This window comes from Schistocerca nitens, chromosome 11 (assembly GCF_023898315.1).
Source record: "Schistocerca nitens isolate TAMUIC-IGC-003100 chromosome 11, iqSchNite1.1, whole genome shotgun sequence".
NCBI classification, from domain to species: Eukaryota; Metazoa; Arthropoda; class Insecta; order Orthoptera; family Acrididae; genus Schistocerca; species Schistocerca nitens.
This window is the reverse complement of record NC_064624.1, coordinates 149422357-149442376: the sequence shown is the minus strand read 5'-3', so window position 1 is coordinate 149442376 and position 20020 is coordinate 149422357. Positions and strand designations below refer to the sequence as shown.

At 55.8% G+C, this 20020-nt stretch overlaps 21 non-coding genes across 21 annotated transcripts; all 21 read left to right on the top strand.

Annotated features, from left to right (window-relative positions):
- Positions 1-366: 366 nt before the first annotated feature.
- LOC126214432 (5S ribosomal RNA) lies at positions 367-485 on the top strand. Its single transcript, XR_007541892.1, has one exon. It is a non-coding gene; the product is annotated as a 5S ribosomal RNA (ribosomal RNA).
- Positions 486-1332: 847 nt separating this feature from the next.
- Positions 1333-1451, top strand: LOC126214431 (5S ribosomal RNA). Its single transcript, XR_007541891.1, has one exon. It is a non-coding gene; the product is annotated as a 5S ribosomal RNA (ribosomal RNA).
- An 852-nt stretch (positions 1452-2303) lies between these two features.
- On the top strand, positions 2304-2422 carry LOC126214430 (5S ribosomal RNA). The gene has a single exon (XR_007541890.1). It is a non-coding gene; the product is annotated as a 5S ribosomal RNA (ribosomal RNA).
- Positions 2423-3274: 852 nt separating this feature from the next.
- Positions 3275-3393, top strand: LOC126214429 (5S ribosomal RNA). Its single transcript, XR_007541889.1, has one exon. It is a non-coding gene; the product is annotated as a 5S ribosomal RNA (ribosomal RNA).
- An 852-nt stretch (positions 3394-4245) lies between these two features.
- LOC126214428 (5S ribosomal RNA) lies at positions 4246-4364 on the top strand. Its single transcript, XR_007541888.1, has one exon. It is a non-coding gene; the product is annotated as a 5S ribosomal RNA (ribosomal RNA).
- Positions 4365-5211: 847 nt separating this feature from the next.
- Positions 5212-5330, top strand: LOC126214426 (5S ribosomal RNA). The gene has a single exon (XR_007541886.1). It is a non-coding gene; the product is annotated as a 5S ribosomal RNA (ribosomal RNA).
- An 852-nt stretch (positions 5331-6182) lies between these two features.
- LOC126214424 (5S ribosomal RNA) lies at positions 6183-6301 on the top strand. Its single transcript, XR_007541885.1, has one exon. It is a non-coding gene; the product is annotated as a 5S ribosomal RNA (ribosomal RNA).
- Positions 6302-7153: 852 nt separating this feature from the next.
- LOC126214423 (5S ribosomal RNA) lies at positions 7154-7272 on the top strand. The gene has a single exon (XR_007541884.1). It is a non-coding gene; the product is annotated as a 5S ribosomal RNA (ribosomal RNA).
- An 847-nt stretch (positions 7273-8119) lies between these two features.
- On the top strand, positions 8120-8238 carry LOC126214422 (5S ribosomal RNA). The gene has a single exon (XR_007541883.1). It is a non-coding gene; the product is annotated as a 5S ribosomal RNA (ribosomal RNA).
- Positions 8239-9090: 852 nt separating this feature from the next.
- Positions 9091-9209, top strand: LOC126214421 (5S ribosomal RNA). The gene has a single exon (XR_007541882.1). It is a non-coding gene; the product is annotated as a 5S ribosomal RNA (ribosomal RNA).
- Positions 9210-10061: 852 nt separating this feature from the next.
- Positions 10062-10180, top strand: LOC126214420 (5S ribosomal RNA). Its single transcript, XR_007541881.1, has one exon. It is a non-coding gene; the product is annotated as a 5S ribosomal RNA (ribosomal RNA).
- Positions 10181-11032: 852 nt separating this feature from the next.
- LOC126214419 (5S ribosomal RNA) lies at positions 11033-11151 on the top strand. The gene has a single exon (XR_007541880.1). It is a non-coding gene; the product is annotated as a 5S ribosomal RNA (ribosomal RNA).
- Positions 11152-12003: 852 nt separating this feature from the next.
- LOC126214418 (5S ribosomal RNA) lies at positions 12004-12122 on the top strand. The gene has a single exon (XR_007541879.1). It is a non-coding gene; the product is annotated as a 5S ribosomal RNA (ribosomal RNA).
- Positions 12123-12969: 847 nt separating this feature from the next.
- Positions 12970-13088, top strand: LOC126214417 (5S ribosomal RNA). The gene has a single exon (XR_007541878.1). It is a non-coding gene; the product is annotated as a 5S ribosomal RNA (ribosomal RNA).
- An 852-nt stretch (positions 13089-13940) lies between these two features.
- On the top strand, positions 13941-14059 carry LOC126214416 (5S ribosomal RNA). The gene has a single exon (XR_007541877.1). It is a non-coding gene; the product is annotated as a 5S ribosomal RNA (ribosomal RNA).
- Positions 14060-14911: 852 nt separating this feature from the next.
- Positions 14912-15030, top strand: LOC126214413 (5S ribosomal RNA). Its single transcript, XR_007541875.1, has one exon. It is a non-coding gene; the product is annotated as a 5S ribosomal RNA (ribosomal RNA).
- An 847-nt stretch (positions 15031-15877) lies between these two features.
- Positions 15878-15996, top strand: LOC126214412 (5S ribosomal RNA). Its single transcript, XR_007541874.1, has one exon. It is a non-coding gene; the product is annotated as a 5S ribosomal RNA (ribosomal RNA).
- Positions 15997-16843: 847 nt separating this feature from the next.
- On the top strand, positions 16844-16962 carry LOC126214411 (5S ribosomal RNA). The gene has a single exon (XR_007541873.1). It is a non-coding gene; the product is annotated as a 5S ribosomal RNA (ribosomal RNA).
- An 852-nt stretch (positions 16963-17814) lies between these two features.
- On the top strand, positions 17815-17933 carry LOC126214410 (5S ribosomal RNA). The gene has a single exon (XR_007541872.1). It is a non-coding gene; the product is annotated as a 5S ribosomal RNA (ribosomal RNA).
- An 852-nt stretch (positions 17934-18785) lies between these two features.
- LOC126214409 (5S ribosomal RNA) lies at positions 18786-18904 on the top strand. The gene has a single exon (XR_007541871.1). It is a non-coding gene; the product is annotated as a 5S ribosomal RNA (ribosomal RNA).
- Positions 18905-19751: 847 nt separating this feature from the next.
- LOC126214408 (5S ribosomal RNA) lies at positions 19752-19870 on the top strand. Its single transcript, XR_007541870.1, has one exon. It is a non-coding gene; the product is annotated as a 5S ribosomal RNA (ribosomal RNA).
- Positions 19871-20020: the final 150 nt, after the last annotated feature.

The following is a 20020-nucleotide window of genomic DNA, read 5'->3' as shown; positions in this document are numbered from 1 at the left end:
CGAGGCGAGGCGAGGAAGCCCGCATCGCTACCAGTGGCGCCCTCCAGCACGACACTGCCACACCCCGCACAGGCCCTCCGCTGGACACCAGGGACAAGATGCGTCCTCCGCTAGTGTCGAAGGCTGCACGCGCCCAGCGAATGACAGGAGGTGCAACGAGCAGCAGTGCGTCTCACACACGCGGCGGTGCGCCCGCTAATTCGGCCGTCGCTCTGCTGGGACGCCGGGCGCGCCCCCCGCGCCGTCCTCGAGGAACTGGCTGTTGCGGAAGGAAGTGCTTTCGTCAAATGCGGCCGAAAACTAACATTTTGTGTGTTGGGAGAGAAGCCGAACGCGAATTCTGCCGTGCTCCTACGTTACATGAGTGCCAACGGCCATACCACGATGAATACACCGGTTCTCGTCCGATCACCGAAGTTAAGCATCATTGGGCCCGGTTAGTACTTGGATGGGTGACCGCCTGGGAAACCCGGGTGCTGTTGGCTTCCCTCCTTTTTTTTTTTGTTTTATGTCGCTACCCCTACCAGCCCAATTTTCAAACCACCTTTCTGTTGTGACAAAGATGCTTCCTTAAGCCTTTTAAACTACTGCAATGGTACGAAAATGCAGTAATTAACTCAGTTTGAGGGAGAATGTGCTAACCAAGTTTGCCAGGAAGGCTTTGAAAACGACAAAACGGTACGAATCGGCAGGTGATTTCTGAAATACGTCACCGCCTTTTGTTGTGTAGGAGTGTAGAGTTCCAAACTTGATTTGTAATCACGAATCTGTCCCTTAGTCGTCTCGTCTCGTCTCGTCTCGTCCCGCAGACGTTTGTCGTGCTTGCGCTGTCATATGGACCACGACCCGAGCGGCAGCGAGCGGCAGTCGAGCAAAGTCGGGACAAGTCGGGACGGGGACAGGGATAGGAATGGTGTGAATGCACTGCAAACTACGCACACACCCGGTGTGTGAGGCGAGGCGAGGCGAGGCGAGGCGAGGAAGCCCGCATCGCTACCAGTGGCGCCCTCCAGCACGACACTGCCACACCCCGCACAGGCCCTCCGCTGGACACCAGGGACAAGATGCGTCCTCCGCTAGTGTCGAAGGCTGCACGCGCCCAGCGAATGACAGGAGGTGCAACGAGCAGCAGTGCGTCTCACACACGCGGCGGTGCGCCCGCTAATTCGGCCGTCGCTCTGCTGGGACGCCGGGCGCGCCCCCCGCGCCGTCCTCGAGGAACTGGCTGTTGCGGAAGGAAGTGCTTTCGTCAAATGCGGCCGAAAACTAACATTTTGTGTGTTGGGAGAGAAGCCGAACGCGAATTCTGCCGTGCTCCTACGTTACATGAGTGCCAACGGCCATACCACGATGAATACACCGGTTCTCGTCCGATCACCGAAGTTAAGCATCATTGGGCCCGGTTAGTACTTGGATGGGTGACCGCCTGGGAAACCCGGGTGCTGTTGGCTTTCCTCCTTTTTTTTTTTGTTTTATTTCGCTACCCCTACCAGCCCAATTTTCAAACCACCTTTCTGTTGTGACAAAGATGCTTCCTTAAGCCTTTTAAACTACTGCAATGGTACGAAAATGCAGTAATTAACTCAGTTTGAGGGAGAATGTGCTAACCAAGTTTGCCAGGAAGGCTTTGAAAACGACAAAACGGTACGAATCGGCAGGTGATTTCTGAAATACGTCACCGCCTTTTGTTGTGTAGGAGTGTAGAGTTCCAAACTTGATTTGTAATCACGAATCTGTCCCTTAGTCGTCTCGTCTCGTCTCGTCTCGTCCCGCAGACGTTTGTCGTGCTTGCGCTGTCATATGGACCACGACCCGAGCGGCAGCGAGCGGCAGTCGAGCAAAGTCGGGACAAGTCGGGACGGGGACAGGGATAGGAATGGTGTGAATGCACTGCAAACTACGCACACACCCGGTGTGTGAGGCGAGGCGAGGCGAGGCGAGGCGAGGCGAGGAAGCCCGCATCGCTACCAGTGGCGCCCTCCAGCACGACACTGCCACACCCCGCACAGGCCCTCCGCTGGACACCAGGGACAAGATGCGTCCTCCGCTAGTGTCGAAGGCTGCACGCGCCCAGCGAATGACAGGAGGTGCAACGAGCAGCAGTGCGTCTCACACACGCGGCGGTGCGCCCGCTAATTCGGCCGTCGCTCTGCTGGGACGCCGGGCGCGCCCCCCGCGCCGTCCTCGAGGAACTGGCTGTTGCGGAAGGAAGTGCTTTCGTCAAATGCGGCCGAAAACTAACATTTTGTGTGTTGGGAGAGAAGCCGAACGCGAATTCTGCCGTGCTCCTACGTTACATGAGTGCCAACGGCCATACCACGATGAATACACCGGTTCTCGTCCGATCACCGAAGTTAAGCATCATTGGGCCCGGTTAGTACTTGGATGGGTGACCGCCTGGGAAACCCGGGTGCTGTTGGCTTCCCTCCTTTTTTTTTTTGTTTTATGTCGCTACCCCTACCAGCCCAATTTTCAAACCACCTTTCTGTTGTGACAAAGATGCTTCCTTAAGCCTTTTAAACTACTGCAATGGTACGAAAATGCAGTAATTAACTCAGTTTGAGGGAGAATGTGCTAACCAAGTTTGCCAGGAAGGCTTTGAAAACGACAAAACGGTACGAATCGGCAGGTGATTTCTGAAATACGTCACCGCCTTTTGTTGTGTAGGAGTGTAGAGTTCCAAACTTGATTTGTAATCACGAATCTGTCCCTTAGTCGTCTCGTCTCGTCTCGTCTCGTCCCGCAGACGTTTGTCGTGCTTGCGCTGTCATATGGACCACGACCCGAGCGGCAGCGAGCGGCAGTCGAGCAAAGTCGGGACAAGTCGGGACGGGGACAGGGATAGGAATGGTGTGAATGCACTGCAAACTACGCACACACCCGGTGTGTGAGGCGAGGCGAGGCGAGGCGAGGCGAGGCGAGGAAGCCCGCATCGCTACCAGTGGCGCCCTCCAGCACGACACTGCCACACCCCGCACAGGCCCTCCGCTGGACACCAGGGACAAGATGCGTCCTCCGCTAGTGTCGAAGGCTGCACGCGCCCAGCGAATGACAGGAGGTGCAACGAGCAGCAGTGCGTCTCACACACGCGGCGGTGCGCCCGCTAATTCGGCCGTCGCTCTGCTGGGACGCCGGGCGCGCCCCCCGCGCCGTCCTCGAGGAACTGGCTGTTGCGGAAGGAAGTGCTTTCGTCAAATGCGGCCGAAAACTAACATTTTGTGTGTTGGGAGAGAAGCCGAACGCGAATTCTGCCGTGCTCCTACGTTACATGAGTGCCAACGGCCATACCACGATGAATACACCGGTTCTCGTCCGATCACCGAAGTTAAGCATCATTGGGCCCGGTTAGTACTTGGATGGGTGACCGCCTGGGAAACCCGGGTGCTGTTGGCTTCCCTCCTTTTTTTTTTTGTTTTATGTCGCTACCCCTACCAGCCCAATTTTCAAACCACCTTTCTGTTGTGACAAAGATGCTTCCTTAAGCCTTTTAAACTACTGCAATGGTACGAAAATGCAGTAATTAACTCAGTTTGAGGGAGAATGTGCTAACCAAGTTTGCCAGGAAGGCTTTGAAAACGACAAAACGGTACGAATCGGCAGGTGATTTCTGAAATACGTCACCGCCTTTTGTTGTGTAGGAGTGTAGAGTTCCAAACTTGATTTGTAATCACGAATCTGTCCCTTAGTCGTCTCGTCTCGTCTCGTCTCGTCCCGCAGACGTTTGTCGTGCTTGCGCTGTCATATGGACCACGACCCGAGCGGCAGCGAGCGGCAGTCGAGCAAAGTCGGGACAAGTCGGGACGGGGACAGGGATAGGAATGGTGTGAATGCACTGCAAACTACGCACACACCCGGTGTGTGAGGCGAGGCGAGGCGAGGCGAGGCGAGGCGAGGAAGCCCGCATCGCTACCAGTGGCGCCCTCCAGCACGACACTGCCACACCCCGCACAGGCCCTCCGCTGGACACCAGGGACAAGATGCGTCCTCCGCTAGTGTCGAAGGCTGCACGCGCCCAGCGAATGACAGGAGGTGCAACGAGCAGCAGTGCGTCTCACACACGCGGCGGTGCGCCCGCTAATTCGGCCGTCGCTCTGCTGGGACGCCGGGCGCGCCCCCCGCGCCGTCCTCGAGGAACTGGCTGTTGCGGAAGGAAGTGCTTTCGTCAAATGCGGCCGAAAACTAACATTTTGTGTGTTGGGAGAGAAGCCGAACGCGAATTCTGCCGTGCTCCTACGTTACATGAGTGCCAACGGCCATACCACGATGAATACACCGGTTCTCGTCCGATCACCGAAGTTAAGCATCATTGGGCCCGGTTAGTACTTGGATGGGTGACCGCCTGGGAAACCCGGGTGCTGTTGGCTTCCCTCCTTTTTTTTTTTGTTTTATTTCGCTACCCCTACCAGCCCAATTTTCAAACCACCTTTCTGTTGTGACAAAGATGCTTCCTTAAGCCTTTTAAACTACTGCAATGGTACGAAAATGCAGTAATTAACTCAGTTTGAGGGAGAATGTGCTAACCAAGTTTGCCAGGAAGGCTTTGAAAACGACAAAACGGTACGAATCGGCAGGTGATTTCTGAAATACGTCACCGCCTTTTGTTGTGTAGGAGTGTAGAGTTCCAAACTTGATTTGTAATCACGAATCTGTCCCTTAGTCGTCTCGTCTCGTCTCGTCTCGTCCCGCAGACGTTTGTCGTGCTTGCGCTGTCATATGGACCACGACCCGAGCGGCAGCGAGCGGCAGTCGAGCAAAGTCGGGACAAGTCGGGACGGGGACAGGGATAGGAATGGTGTGAATGCACTGCAAACTACGCACACACCCGGTGTGTGAGGCGAGGCGAGGCGAGGCGAGGCGAGGAAGCCCGCATCGCTACCAGTGGCGCCCTCCAGCACGACACTGCCACACCCCGCACAGGCCCTCCGCTGGACACCAGGGACAAGATGCGTCCTCCGCTAGTGTCGAAGGCTGCACGCGCCCAGCGAATGACAGGAGGTGCAACGAGCAGCAGTGCGTCTCACACACGCGGCGGTGCGCCCGCTAATTCGGCCGTCGCTCTGCTGGGACGCCGGGCGCGTCCCCCGCGCCGTCCTCGAGGAACTGGCTGTTGCGGAAGGAAGTGCTTTCGTCAAATGCGGCCGAAAACTAACATTTTGTGTGTTGGGAGAGAAGCCGAACGCGAATTCTGCCGTGCTCCTACGTTACATGAGTGCCAACGGCCATACCACGATGAATACACCGGTTCTCGTCCGATCACCGAAGTTAAGCATCATTGGGCCCGGTTAGTACTTGGATGGGTGACCGCCTGGGAAACCCGGGTGCTGTTGGCTTCCCTCCTTTTTTTTTTTGTTTTATTTCGCTACCCCTACCAGCCCAATTTTCAAACCACCTTTCTGTTGTGACAAAGATGCTTCCTTAAGCCTTTTAAACTACTGCAATGGTACGAAAATGCAGTAATTAACTCAGTTTGAGGGAGAATGTGCTAACCAAGTTTGCCAGGAAGGCTTTGAAAACGACAAAACGGTACGAATCGGCAGGTGATTTCTGAAATACGTCACCGCCTTTTGTTGTGTAGGAGTGTAGAGTTCCAAACTTGATTTGTAATCACGAATCTGTCCCTTAGTCGTCTCGTCTCGTCTCGTCTCGTCCCGCAGACGTTTGTCGTGCTTGCGCTGTCATATGGACCACGACCCGAGCGGCAGCGAGCGGCAGTCGAGCAAAGTCGGGACAAGTCGGGACGGGGACAGGGATAGGAATGGTGTGAATGCACTGCAAACTACGCACACACCCGGTGTGTGAGGCGAGGCGAGGCGAGGCGAGGCGAGGCGAGGAAGCCCGCATCGCTACCAGTGGCGCCCTCCAGCACGACACTGCCACACCCCGCACAGGCCCTCCGCTGGACACCAGGGACAAGATGCGTCCTCCGCTAGTGTCGAAGGCTGCACGCGCCCAGCGAATGACAGGAGGTGCAACGAGCAGCAGTGCGTCTCACACACGCGGCGGTGCGCCCGCTAATTCGGCCGTCGCTCTGCTGGGACGCCGGGCGCGTCCCCCGCGCCGTCCTCGAGGAACTGGCTGTTGCGGAAGGAAGTGCTTTCGTCAAATGCGGCCGAAAACTAACATTTTGTGTGTTGGGAGAGAAGCCGAACGCGAATTCTGCCGTGCTCCTACGTTACATGAGTGCCAACGGCCATACCACGATGAATACACCGGTTCTCGTCCGATCACCGAAGTTAAGCATCATTGGGCCCGGTTAGTACTTGGATGGGTGACCGCCTGGGAAACCCGGGTGCTGTTGGCTTCCCTCCTTTTTTTTTTTGTTTTATTTCGCTACCCCTACCAGCCCAATTTTCAAACCACCTTTCTGTTGTGACAAAGATGCTTCCTTAAGCCTTTTAAACTACTGCAATGGTACGAAAATGCAGTAATTAACTCAGTTTGAGGGAGAATGTGCTAACCAAGTTTGCCAGGAAGGCTTTGAAAACGACAAAACGGTACGAATCGGCAGGTGATTTCTGAAATACGTCACCGCCTTTTGTTGTGTAGGAGTGTAGAGTTCCAAACTTGATTTGTAATCACGAATCTGTCCCTTAGTCGTCTCGTCTCGTCTCGTCTCGTCCCGCAGACGTTTGTCGTGCTTGCGCTGTCATATGGACCACGACCCGAGCGGCAGCGAGCGGCAGTCGAGCAAAGTCGGGACAAGTCGGGACGGGGACAGGGATAGGAATGGTGTGAATGCACTGCAAACTACGCACACACCCGGTGTGTGAGGCGAGGCGAGGCGAGGCGAGGCGAGGCGAGGAAGCCCGCATCGCTACCAGTGGCGCCCTCCAGCACGACACTGCCACACCCCGCACAGGCCCTCCGCTGGACACCAGGGACAAGATGCGTCCTCCGCTAGTGTCGAAGGCTGCACGCGCCCAGCGAATGACAGGAGGTGCAACGAGCAGCAGTGCGTCTCACACACGCGGCGGTGCGCCCGCTAATTCGGCCGTCGCTCTGCTGGGACGCCGGGCGCGCCCCCCGCGCCGTCCTCGAGGAACTGGCTGTTGCGGAAGGAAGTGCTTTCGTCAAATGCGGCCGAAAACTAACATTTTGTGTGTTGGGAGAGAAGCCGAACGCGAATTCTGCCGTGCTCCTACGTTACATGAGTGCCAACGGCCATACCACGATGAATACACCGGTTCTCGTCCGATCACCGAAGTTAAGCATCATTGGGCCCGGTTAGTACTTGGATGGGTGACCGCCTGGGAAACCCGGGTGCTGTTGGCTTCCCTCCTTTTTTTTTTTGTTTTATTTCGCTACCCCTACCAGCCCAATTTTCAAACCACCTTTCTGTTGTGACAAAGATGCTTCCTTAAGCCTTTTAAACTACTGCAATGGTACGAAAATGCAGTAATTAACTCAGTTTGAGGGAGAATGTGCTAACCAAGTTTGCCAGGAAGGCTTTGAAAACGACAAAACGGTACGAATCGGCAGGTGATTTCTGAAATACGTCACCGCCTTTTGTTGTGTAGGAGTGTAGAGTTCCAAACTTGATTTGTAATCACGAATCTGTCCCTTAGTCGTCTCGTCTCGTCTCGTCTCGTCCCGCAGACGTTTGTCGTGCTTGCGCTGTCATATGGACCACGACCCGAGCGGCAGCGAGCGGCAGTCGAGCAAAGTCGGGACAAGTCGGGACGGGGACAGGGATAGGAATGGTGTGAATGCACTGCAAACTACGCACACACCCGGTGTGTGAGGCGAGGCGAGGCGAGGCGAGGCGAGGAAGCCCGCATCGCTACCAGTGGCGCCCTCCAGCACGACACTGCCACACCCCGCACAGGCCCTCCGCTGGACACCAGGGACAAGATGCGTCCTCCGCTAGTGTCGAAGGCTGCACGCGCCCAGCGAATGACAGGAGGTGCAACGAGCAGCAGTGCGTCTCACACACGCGGCGGTGCGCCCGCTAATTCGGCCGTCGCTCTGCTGGGACGCCGGGCGCGTCCCCCGCGCCGTCCTCGAGGAACTGGCTGTTGCGGAAGGAAGTGCTTTCGTCAAATGCGGCCGAAAACTAACATTTTGTGTGTTGGGAGAGAAGCCGAACGCGAATTCTGCCGTGCTCCTACGTTACATGAGTGCCAACGGCCATACCACGATGAATACACCGGTTCTCGTCCGATCACCGAAGTTAAGCATCATTGGGCCCGGTTAGTACTTGGATGGGTGACCGCCTGGGAAACCCGGGTGCTGTTGGCTTCCCTCCTTTTTTTTTTTGTTTTATTTCGCTACCCCTACCAGCCCAATTTTCAAACCACCTTTCTGTTGTGACAAAGATGCTTCCTTAAGCCTTTTAAACTACTGCAATGGTACGAAAATGCAGTAATTAACTCAGTTTGAGGGAGAATGTGCTAACCAAGTTTGCCAGGAAGGCTTTGAAAACGACAAAACGGTACGAATCGGCAGGTGATTTCTGAAATACGTCACCGCCTTTTGTTGTGTAGGAGTGTAGAGTTCCAAACTTGATTTGTAATCACGAATCTGTCCCTTAGTCGTCTCGTCTCGTCTCGTCTCGTCCCGCAGACGTTTGTCGTGCTTGCGCTGTCATATGGACCACGACCCGAGCGGCAGCGAGCGGCAGTCGAGCAAAGTCGGGACAAGTCGGGACGGGGACAGGGATAGGAATGGTGTGAATGCACTGCAAACTACGCACACACCCGGTGTGTGAGGCGAGGCGAGGCGAGGCGAGGCGAGGCGAGGAAGCCCGCATCGCTACCAGTGGCGCCCTCCAGCACGACACTGCCACACCCCGCACAGGCCCTCCGCTGGACACCAGGGACAAGATGCGTCCTCCGCTAGTGTCGAAGGCTGCACGCGCCCAGCGAATGACAGGAGGTGCAACGAGCAGCAGTGCGTCTCACACACGCGGCGGTGCGCCCGCTAATTCGGCCGTCGCTCTGCTGGGACGCCGGGCGCGTCCCCCGCGCCGTCCTCGAGGAACTGGCTGTTGCGGAAGGAAGTGCTTTCGTCAAATGCGGCCGAAAACTAACATTTTGTGTGTTGGGAGAGAAGCCGAACGCGAATTCTGCCGTGCTCCTACGTTACATGAGTGCCAACGGCCATACCACGATGAATACACCGGTTCTCGTCCGATCACCGAAGTTAAGCATCATTGGGCCCGGTTAGTACTTGGATGGGTGACCGCCTGGGAAACCCGGGTGCTGTTGGCTTCCCTCCTTTTTTTTTTTGTTTTATTTCGCTACCCCTACCAGCCCAATTTTCAAACCACCTTTCTGTTGTGACAAAGATGCTTCCTTAAGCCTTTTAAACTACTGCAATGGTACGAAAATGCAGTAATTAACTCAGTTTGAGGGAGAATGTGCTAACCAAGTTTGCCAGGAAGGCTTTGAAAACGACAAAACGGTACGAATCGGCAGGTGATTTCTGAAATACGTCACCGCCTTTTGTTGTGTAGGAGTGTAGAGTTCCAAACTTGATTTGTAATCACGAATCTGTCCCTTAGTCGTCTCGTCTCGTCTCGTCTCGTCCCGCAGACGTTTGTCGTGCTTGCGCTGTCATATGGACCACGACCCGAGCGGCAGCGAGCGGCAGTCGAGCAAAGTCGGGACAAGTCGGGACGGGGACAGGGATAGGAATGGTGTGAATGCACTGCAAACTACGCACACACCCGGTGTGTGAGGCGAGGCGAGGCGAGGCGAGGCGAGGCGAGGAAGCCCGCATCGCTACCAGTGGCGCCCTCCAGCACGACACTGCCACACCCCGCACAGGCCCTCCGCTGGACACCAGGGACAAGATGCGTCCTCCGCTAGTGTCGAAGGCTGCACGCGCCCAGCGAATGACAGGAGGTGCAACGAGCAGCAGTGCGTCTCACACACGCGGCGGTGCGCCCGCTAATTCGGCCGTCGCTCTGCTGGGACGCCGGGCGCGTCCCCCGCGCCGTCCTCGAGGAACTGGCTGTTGCGGAAGGAAGTGCTTTCGTCAAATGCGGCCGAAAACTAACATTTTGTGTGTTGGGAGAGAAGCCGAACGCGAATTCTGCCGTGCTCCTACGTTACATGAGTGCCAACGGCCATACCACGATGAATACACCGGTTCTCGTCCGATCACCGAAGTTAAGCATCATTGGGCCCGGTTAGTACTTGGATGGGTGACCGCCTGGGAAACCCGGGTGCTGTTGGCTTCCCTCCTTTTTTTTTTTGTTTTATTTCGCTACCCCTACCAGCCCAATTTTCAAACCACCTTTCTGTTGTGACAAAGATGCTTCCTTAAGCCTTTTAAACTACTGCAATGGTACGAAAATGCAGTAATTAACTCAGTTTGAGGGAGAATGTGCTAACCAAGTTTGCCAGGAAGGCTTTGAAAACGACAAAACGGTACGAATCGGCAGGTGATTTCTGAAATACGTCACCGCCTTTTGTTGTGTAGGAGTGTAGAGTTCCAAACTTGATTTGTAATCACGAATCTGTCCCTTAGTCGTCTCGTCTCGTCTCGTCTCGTCCCGCAGACGTTTGTCGTGCTTGCGCTGTCATATGGACCACGACCCGAGCGGCAGCGAGCGGCAGTCGAGCAAAGTCGGGACAAGTCGGGACGGGGACAGGGATAGGAATGGTGTGAATGCACTGCAAACTACGCACACACCCGGTGTGTGAGGCGAGGCGAGGCGAGGCGAGGCGAGGCGAGGAAGCCCGCATCGCTACCAGTGGCGCCCTCCAGCACGACACTGCCACACCCCGCACAGGCCCTCCGCTGGACACCAGGGACAAGATGCGTCCTCCGCTAGTGTCGAAGGCTGCACGCGCCCAGCGAATGACAGGAGGTGCAACGAGCAGCAGTGCGTCTCACACACGCGGCGGTGCGCCCGCTAATTCGGCCGTCGCTCTGCTGGGACGCCGGGCGCGCCCCCCGCGCCGTCCTCGAGGAACTGGCTGTTGCGGAAGGAAGTGCTTTCGTCAAATGCGGCCGAAAACTAACATTTTGTGTGTTGGGAGAGAAGCCGAACGCGAATTCTGCCGTGCTCCTACGTTACATGAGTGCCAACGGCCATACCACGATGAATACACCGGTTCTCGTCCGATCACCGAAGTTAAGCATCATTGGGCCCGGTTAGTACTTGGATGGGTGACCGCCTGGGAAACCCGGGTGCTGTTGGCTTCCCTCCTTTTTTTTTTTGTTTTATTTCGCTACCCCTACCAGCCCAATTTTCAAACCACCTTTCTGTTGTGACAAAGATGCTTCCTTAAGCCTTTTAAACTACTGCAATGGTACGAAAATGCAGTAATTAACTCAGTTTGAGGGAGAATGTGCTAACCAAGTTTGCCAGGAAGGCTTTGAAAACGACAAAACGGTACGAATCGGCAGGTGATTTCTGAAATACGTCACCGCCTTTTGTTGTGTAGGAGTGTAGAGTTCCAAACTTGATTTGTAATCACGAATCTGTCCCTTAGTCGTCTCGTCTCGTCTCGTCTCGTCCCGCAGACGTTTGTCGTGCTTGCGCTGTCATATGGACCACGACCCGAGCGGCAGCGAGCGGCAGTCGAGCAAAGTCGGGACAAGTCGGGACGGGGACAGGGATAGGAATGGTGTGAATGCACTGCAAACTACGCACACACCCGGTGTGTGAGGCGAGGCGAGGCGAGGCGAGGCGAGGCGAGGAAGCCCGCATCGCTACCAGTGGCGCCCTCCAGCACGACACTGCCACACCCCGCACAGGCCCTCCGCTGGACACCAGGGACAAGATGCGTCCTCCGCTAGTGTCGAAGGCTGCACGCGCCCAGCGAATGACAGGAGGTGCAACGAGCAGCAGTGCGTCTCACACACGCGGCGGTGCGCCCGCTAATTCGGCCGTCGCTCTGCTGGGACGCCGGGCGCGTCCCCCGCGCCGTCCTCGAGGAACTGGCTGTTGCGGAAGGAAGTGCTTTCGTCAAATGCGGCCGAAAACTAACATTTTGTGTGTTGGGAGAGAAGCCGAACGCGAATTCTGCCGTGCTCCTACGTTACATGAGTGCCAACGGCCATACCACGATGAATACACCGGTTCTCGTCCGATCACCGAAGTTAAGCATCATTGGGCCCGGTTAGTACTTGGATGGGTGACCGCCTGGGAAACCCGGGTGCTGTTGGCTTCCCTCCTTTTTTTTTTTGTTTTATTTCGCTACCCCTACCAGCCCAATTTTCAAACCACCTTTCTGTTGTGACAAAGATGCTTCCTTAAGCCTTTTAAACTACTGCAATGGTACGAAAATGCAGTAATTAACTCAGTTTGAGGGAGAATGTGCTAACCAAGTTTGCCAGGAAGGCTTTGAAAACGACAAAACGGTACGAATCGGCAGGTGATTTCTGAAATACGTCACCGCCTTTTGTTGTGTAGGAGTGTAGAGTTCCAAACTTGATTTGTAATCACGAATCTGTCCCTTAGTCGTCTCGTCTCGTCTCGTCTCGTCCCGCAGACGTTTGTCGTGCTTGCGCTGTCATATGGACCACGACCCGAGCGGCAGCGAGCGGCAGTCGAGCAAAGTCGGGACAAGTCGGGACGGGGACAGGGATAGGAATGGTGTGAATGCACTGCAAACTACGCACACACCCGGTGTGTGAGGCGAGGCGAGGCGAGGCGAGGCGAGGAAGCCCGCATCGCTACCAGTGGCGCCCTCCAGCACGACACTGCCACACCCCGCACAGGCCCTCCGCTGGACACCAGGGACAAGATGCGTCCTCCGCTAGTGTCGAAGGCTGCACGCGCCCAGCGAATGACAGGAGGTGCAACGAGCAGCAGTGCGTCTCACACACGCGGCGGTGCGCCCGCTAATTCGGCCGTCGCTCTGCTGGGACGCCGGGCGCGTCCCCCGCGCCGTCCTCGAGGAACTGGCTGTTGCGGAAGGAAGTGCTTTCGTCAAATGCGGCCGAAAACTAACATTTTGTGTGTTGGGAGAGAAGCCGAACGCGAATTCTGCCGTGCTCCTACGTTACATGAGTGCCAACGGCCATACCACGATGAATACACCGGTTCTCGTCCGATCACCGAAGTTAAGCATCATTGGGCCCGGTTAGTACTTGGATGGGTGACCGCCTGGGAAACCCGGGTGCTGTTGGCTTCCCTCCTTTTTTTTTTTGTTTTATTTCGCTACCCCTACCAGCCCAATTTTCAAACCACCTTTCTGTTGTGACAAAGATGCTTCCTTAAGCCTTTTAAACTACTGCAATGGTACGAAAATGCAGTAATTAACTCAGTTTGAGGGAGAATGTGCTAACCAAGTTTGCCAGGAAGGCTTTGAAAACGACAAAACGGTACGAATCGGCAGGTGATTTCTGAAATACGTCACCGCCTTTTGTTGTGTAGGAGTGTAGAGTTCCAAACTTGATTTGTAATCACGAATCTGTCCCTTAGTCGTCTCGTCTCGTCTCGTCTCGTCCCGCAGACGTTTGTCGTGCTTGCGCTGTCATATGGACCACGACCCGAGCGGCAGCGAGCGGCAGTCGAGCAAAGTCGGGACAAGTCGGGACGGGGACAGGGATAGGAATGGTGTGAATGCACTGCAAACTACGCACACACCCGGTGTGTGAGGCGAGGCGAGGCGAGGCGAGGCGAGGCGAGGAAGCCCGCATCGCTACCAGTGGCGCCCTCCAGCACGACACTGCCACACCCCGCACAGGCCCTCCGCTGGACACCAGGGACAAGATGCGTCCTCCGCTAGTGTCGAAGGCTGCACGCGCCCAGCGAATGACAGGAGGTGCAACGAGCAGCAGTGCGTCTCACACACGCGGCGGTGCGCCCGCTAATTCGGCCGTCGCTCTGCTGGGACGCCGGGCGCGCCCCCCGCGCCGTCCTCGAGGAACTGGCTGTTGCGGAAGGAAGTGCTTTCGTCAAATGCGGCCGAAAACTAACATTTTGTGTGTTGGGAGAGAAGCCGAACGCGAATTCTGCCGTGCTCCTACGTTACATGAGTGCCAACGGCCATACCACGATGAATACACCGGTTCTCGTCCGATCACCGAAGTTAAGCATCATTGGGCCCGGTTAGTACTTGGATGGGTGACCGCCTGGGAAACCCGGGTGCTGTTGGCTTCCCTCCTTTTTTTTTTTGTTTTATTTCGCTACCCCTACCAGCCCAATTTTCAAACCACCTTTCTGTTGTGACAAAGATGCTTCCTTAAGCCTTTTAAACTACTGCAATGGTACGAAAATGCAGTAATTAACTCAGTTTGAGGGAGAATGTGCTAACCAAGTTTGCCAGGAAGGCTTTGAAAACGACAAAACGGTACGAATCGGCAGGTGATTTCTGAAATACGTCACCGCCTTTTGTTGTGTAGGAGTGTAGAGTTCCAAACTTGATTTGTAATCACGAATCTGTCCCTTAGTCGTCTCGTCTCGTCTCGTCTCGTCCCGCAGACGTTTGTCGTGCTTGCGCTGTCATATGGACCACGACCCGAGCGGCAGCGAGCGGCAGTCGAGCAAAGTCGGGACAAGTCGGGACGGGGACAGGGATAGGAATGGTGTGAATGCACTGCAAACTACGCACACACCCGGTGTGTGAGGCGAGGCGAGGCGAGGCGAGGCGAGGCGAGGAAGCCCGCATCGCTACCAGTGGCGCCCTCCAGCACGACACTGCCACACCCCGCACAGGCCCTCCGCTGGACACCAGGGACAAGATGCGTCCTCCGCTAGTGTCGAAGGCTGCACGCGCCCAGCGAATGACAGGAGGTGCAACGAGCAGCAGTGCGTCTCACACACGCGGCGGTGCGCCCGCTAATTCGGCCGTCGCTCTGCTGGGACGCCGGGCGCGTCCCCCGCGCCGTCCTCGAGGAACTGGCTGTTGCGGAAGGAAGTGCTTTCGTCAAATGCGGCCGAAAACTAACATTTTGTGTGTTGGGAGAGAAGCCGAACGCGAATTCTGCCGTGCTCCTACGTTACATGAGTGCCAACGGCCATACCACGATGAATACACCGGTTCTCGTCCGATCACCGAAGTTAAGCATCATTGGGCCCGGTTAGTACTTGGATGGGTGACCGCCTGGGAAACCCGGGTGCTGTTGGCTTCCCTCCTTTTTTTTTTTGTTTTATTTCGCTACCCCTACCAGCCCAATTTTCAAACCACCTTTCTGTTGTGACAAAGATGCTTCCTTAAGCCTTTTAAACTACTGCAATGGTACGAAAATGCAGTAATTAACTCAGTTTGAGGGAGAATGTGCTAACCAAGTTTGCCAGGAAGGCTTTGAAAACGACAAAACGGTACGAATCGGCAGGTGATTTCTGAAATACGTCACCGCCTTTTGTTGTGTAGGAGTGTAGAGTTCCAAACTTGATTTGTAATCACGAATCTGTCCCTTAGTCGTCTCGTCTCGTCTCGTCTCGTCCCGCAGACGTTTGTCGTGCTTGCGCTGTCATATGGACCACGACCCGAGCGGCAGCGAGCGGCAGTCGAGCAAAGTCGGGACAAGTCGGGACGGGGACAGGGATAGGAATGGTGTGAATGCACTGCAAACTACGCACACACCCGGTGTGTGAGGCGAGGCGAGGCGAGGCGAGGCGAGGAAGCCCGCATCGCTACCAGTGGCGCCCTCCAGCACGACACTGCCACACCCCGCACAGGCCCTCCGCTGGACACCAGGGACAAGATGCGTCCTCCGCTAGTGTCGAAGGCTGCACGCGCCCAGCGAATGACAGGAGGTGCAACGAGCAGCAGTGCGTCTCACACACGCGGCGGTGCGCCCGCTAATTCGGCCGTCGCTCTGCTGGGACGCCGGGCGCGTCCCCCGCGCCGTCCTCGAGGAACTGGCTGTTGCGGAAGGAAGTGCTTTCGTCAAATGCGGCCGAAAACTAACATTTTGTGTGTTGGGAGAGAAGCCGAACGCGAATTCTGCCGTGCTCCTACGTTACATGAGTGCCAACGGCCATACCACGATGAATACACCGGTTCTCGTCCGATCACCGAAGTTAAGCATCATTGGGCCCGGTTAGTACTTGGATGGGTGACCGCCTGGGAAACCCGGGTGCTGTTGGCTTCCCTCCTTTTTTTTTTTGTTTTATTTCGCTACCCCTACCAGCCCAATTTTCAAACCACCTTTCTGTTGTGACAAAGATGCTTCCTTAAGCCTTTTAAACTACTGCAATGGTACGAAAATGCAGTAATTAACTCAGTTTGAGGGAGAATGTGCTAACCAAGTTTGCCAGGAAGGCTTTGAAAACGACAAAACGGTACGAATCGGCAGGTGATTTCTGAAATACGTCACCGCCTTTTGTTGTGTAGGAGTGTAGAGTTCCAAACTTGATTTGTAATCACGAATCTGTCCCTTAGTCGTCTCGTCTCGTCTCGTCTCGTCCCGCAGACGTTTGTCGTGCTTGCGCTGTCATATGGACCACGACCCGAGCGGCAGCGAGCGGCAGTCGAGCAAAGTCGGGACAAGTCGGGACGGGGACAGGGATAGGAATGGTGTGAATGCACTGCAAACTACGCACACACCCGGTGTGTGAGGCGAGGCGAGGCGAGGCGAGGCGAGGAAGCCCGCATCGCTACCAGTGGCGCCCTCCAGCACGACACTGCCACACCCCGCACAGGCCCTCCGCTGGACACCAGGGACAAGATGCGTCCTCCGCTAGTGTCGAAGGCTGCACGCGCCCAGCGAATGACAGGAGGTGCAACGAGCAGCAGTGCGTCTCACACACGCGGCGGTGCGCCCGCTAATTCGGCCGTCGCTCTGCTGGGACGCCGGGCGCGTCCCCCGCGCCGTCCTCGAGGAACTGGCTGTTGCGGAAGGAAGTGCTTTCGTCAAATGCGGCCGAAAACTAACATTTTGTGTGTTGGGAGAGAAGCCGAACGCGAATTCTGCCGTGCTCCTACGTTACATGAGTGCCAACGGCCATACCACGATGAATACACCGGTTCTCGTCCGATCACCGAAGTTAAGCATCATTGGGCCCGGTTAGTACTTGGATGGGTGACCGCCTGGGAAACCCGGGTGCTGTTGGCTTCCCTCCTTTTTTTTTTTGTTTTATTTCGCTACCCCTACCAGCCCAATTTTCAAACCACCTTTCTGTTGTGACAAAGATGCTTCCTTAAGCCTTTTAAACTACTGCAATGGTACGAAAATGCAGTAATTAACTCAGTTTGAGGGAGAATGTGCTAACCAAGTTTGCCAGGAAGGCTTTGAAAACGACAAAACGGTACGAATCGGCAGGTGATTTCTGAAATACGTCACCGCCTTTTGTTGTGTAGGAGTGTAGAGTTCCAAACTTGATTTGTAATCACGAATCTGTCCCTTAGTCGTCTCGTCTCGTCTCGTCTCGTCCCGCAGACGTTTGTCGTGCTTGCGCTGTCATATGGACCACGACCCGAGCGGCAGCGAGCGGCAGTCGAGCAAAGTCGGGACAAGTCGGGACGGGGACAGGGATAGGAATGGTGTGAATGCACTGCAAACTACGCACACACCCGGTGTGTGAGGCGAGGCGAGGCGAGGCGAGGCGAGGCGAGGAAGCCCGCATCGCTACCAGTGGCGCCCTCCAGCACGACACTGCCACACCCCGCACAGGCCCTCCGCTGGACACCAGGGACAAGATGCGTCCTCCGCTAGTGTCGAAGGCTGCACGCGCCCAGCGAATGACAGGAGGTGCAACGAGCAGCAGTGCGTCTCACACACGCGGCGGTGCGCCCGCTAATTCGGCCGTCGCTCTGCTGGGACGCCGGGCGCGCCCCCCGCGCCGTCCTCGAGGAACTGGCTGTTGCGGAAGGAAGTGCTTTCGTCAAATGCGGCCGAAAACTAACATTTTGTGTGTTGGGAGAGAAGCCGAACGCGAATTCTGCCGTGCTCCTACGTTACATGAGTGCCAACGGCCATACCACGATGAATACACCGGTTCTCGTCCGATCACCGAAGTTAAGCATCATTGGGCCCGGTTAGTACTTGGATGGGTGACCGCCTGGGAAACCCGGGTGCTGTTGGCTTCCCTCCTTTTTTTTTTTGTTTTATTTCGCTACCCCTACCAGCCCAATTTTCAAACCACCTTTCTGTTGTGACAAAGATGCTTCCTTAAGCCTTTTAAACTACTGCAATGGTACGAAAATGCAGTAATTAACTCAGTTTGAGGGAGAATGTGCTAACCAAGTTTGCCAGGAAGGCTTTGAAAACGACAAAACGGTACGAATCGGCAGGTGATTTCTGAAATACGTCACCGCCTTTTGTTGTGTAGGAGTGTAGAGTTCCAAACTTGATTTGTAATCACGAATCTGTCCCTTAGTCGTCTCGTCTCGTCTCGTCTCGTCCCGCAGACGTTTGTCGTGCTTGCGCTGTCATATGGACCACGACCCGAGCGGCAGCGAGCGGCAGTCGAGCAAAGTCGGGACAAGTCGGGACGGGGACAGGGATAGGAATGGTGTGAATGCACTGCAAACTACGCACACACCCGGTGTGTGAGGCGAGGCGAGGCGAGGCGAGGCGAGGCGAGGAAGCCCGCATCGCTACCAGTGGCGCCCTCCAGCACGACACTGCCACACCCCGCACAGGCCCTCCGCTGGACACCAGGGACAAGATGCGTCCTCCGCTAGTGTCGAAGGCTGCACGCGCCCAGCGAATGACAGGAGGTGCAACGAGCAGCAGTGCGTCTCACACACGCGGCGGTGCGCCCGCTAATTCGGCCGTCGCTCTGCTGGGACGCCGGGCGCGTCCCCCGCGCCGTCCTCGAGGAACTGGCTGTTGCGGAAGGAAGTGCTTTCGTCAAATGCGGCCGAAAACTAACATTTTGTGTGTTGGGAGAGAAGCCGAACGCGAATTCTGCCGTGCTCCTACGTTACATGAGTGCCAACGGCCATACCACGATGAATACACCGGTTCTCGTCCGATCACCGAAGTTAAGCATCATTGGGCCCGGTTAGTACTTGGATGGGTGACCGCCTGGGAAACCCGGGTGCTGTTGGCTTCCCTCCTTTTTTTTTTTGTTTTATTTCGCTACCCCTACCAGCCCAATTTTCAAACCACCTTTCTGTTGTGACAAAGATGCTTCCTTAAGCCTTTTAAACTACTGCAATGGTACGAAAATGCAGTAATTAACTCAGTTTGAGGGAGAATGTGCTAACCAAGTTTGCCAGGAAGGCTTTGAAAACGACAAAACGGTACGAATCGGCAGGTGATTTCTGAAATACGTCACCGCCTTTTGTTGTGTAGGAGTGTAGAGTTCCAAACTTGATTTGTAATCACGAATCTGTCCCTTAGTCGTCTCGTCTCGTCTCGTCTCGTCCCGCAGACGTTTGTCGTGCTTGCGCTGTCATATGGACCACGACCCGAGCGGCAGCGAGCGGCAGTCGAGCAAAGTCGGGACAAGTCGGGACGGGGACAGGGATAGGAATGGTGTGAATGCACTGCAAACTACGCACACACCCGGTGTGTGAGGCGAGGCGAGGCGAGGCGAGGCGAGGAAGCCCGCATCGCTACCAGTGGCGCCCTCCAGCACGACACTGCCACACCCCGCACAGGCCCTCCGCTGGACACCAGGGACAAGATGCGTCCTCCGCTAGTGTCGAAGGCTGCACGCGCCCAGCGAATGACAGGAGGTGCAACGAGCAGCAGTGCGTCTCACACACGCGGCGGTGCGCCCGCTAATTCGGCCGTCGCTCTGCTGGGACGCCGGGCGCGTCCCCCGCGCCGTCCTCGAGGAACTGGCTGTTGCGGAAGGAAGTGCTTTCGTCAAATGCGGCCGAAAACTAACATTTTGTGTGTTGGGAGAGAAGCCGAACGCGAATTCTGCCGTGCTCCTACGTTACATGAGTGCCAACGGCCATACCACGATGAATACACCGGTTCTCGTCCGATCACCGAAGTTAAGCATCATTGGGCCCGGTTAGTACTTGGATGGGTGACCGCCTGGGAAACCCGGGTGCTGTTGGCTTCCCTCCTTTTTTTTTTTGTTTTATTTCGCTACCCCTACCAGCCCAATTTTCAAACCACCTTTCTGTTGTGACAAAGATGCTTCCTTAAGCCTTTTAAACTACTGCAATGGTACGAAAATGCAGTAATTAACTCAGTTTGAGGGAGAATG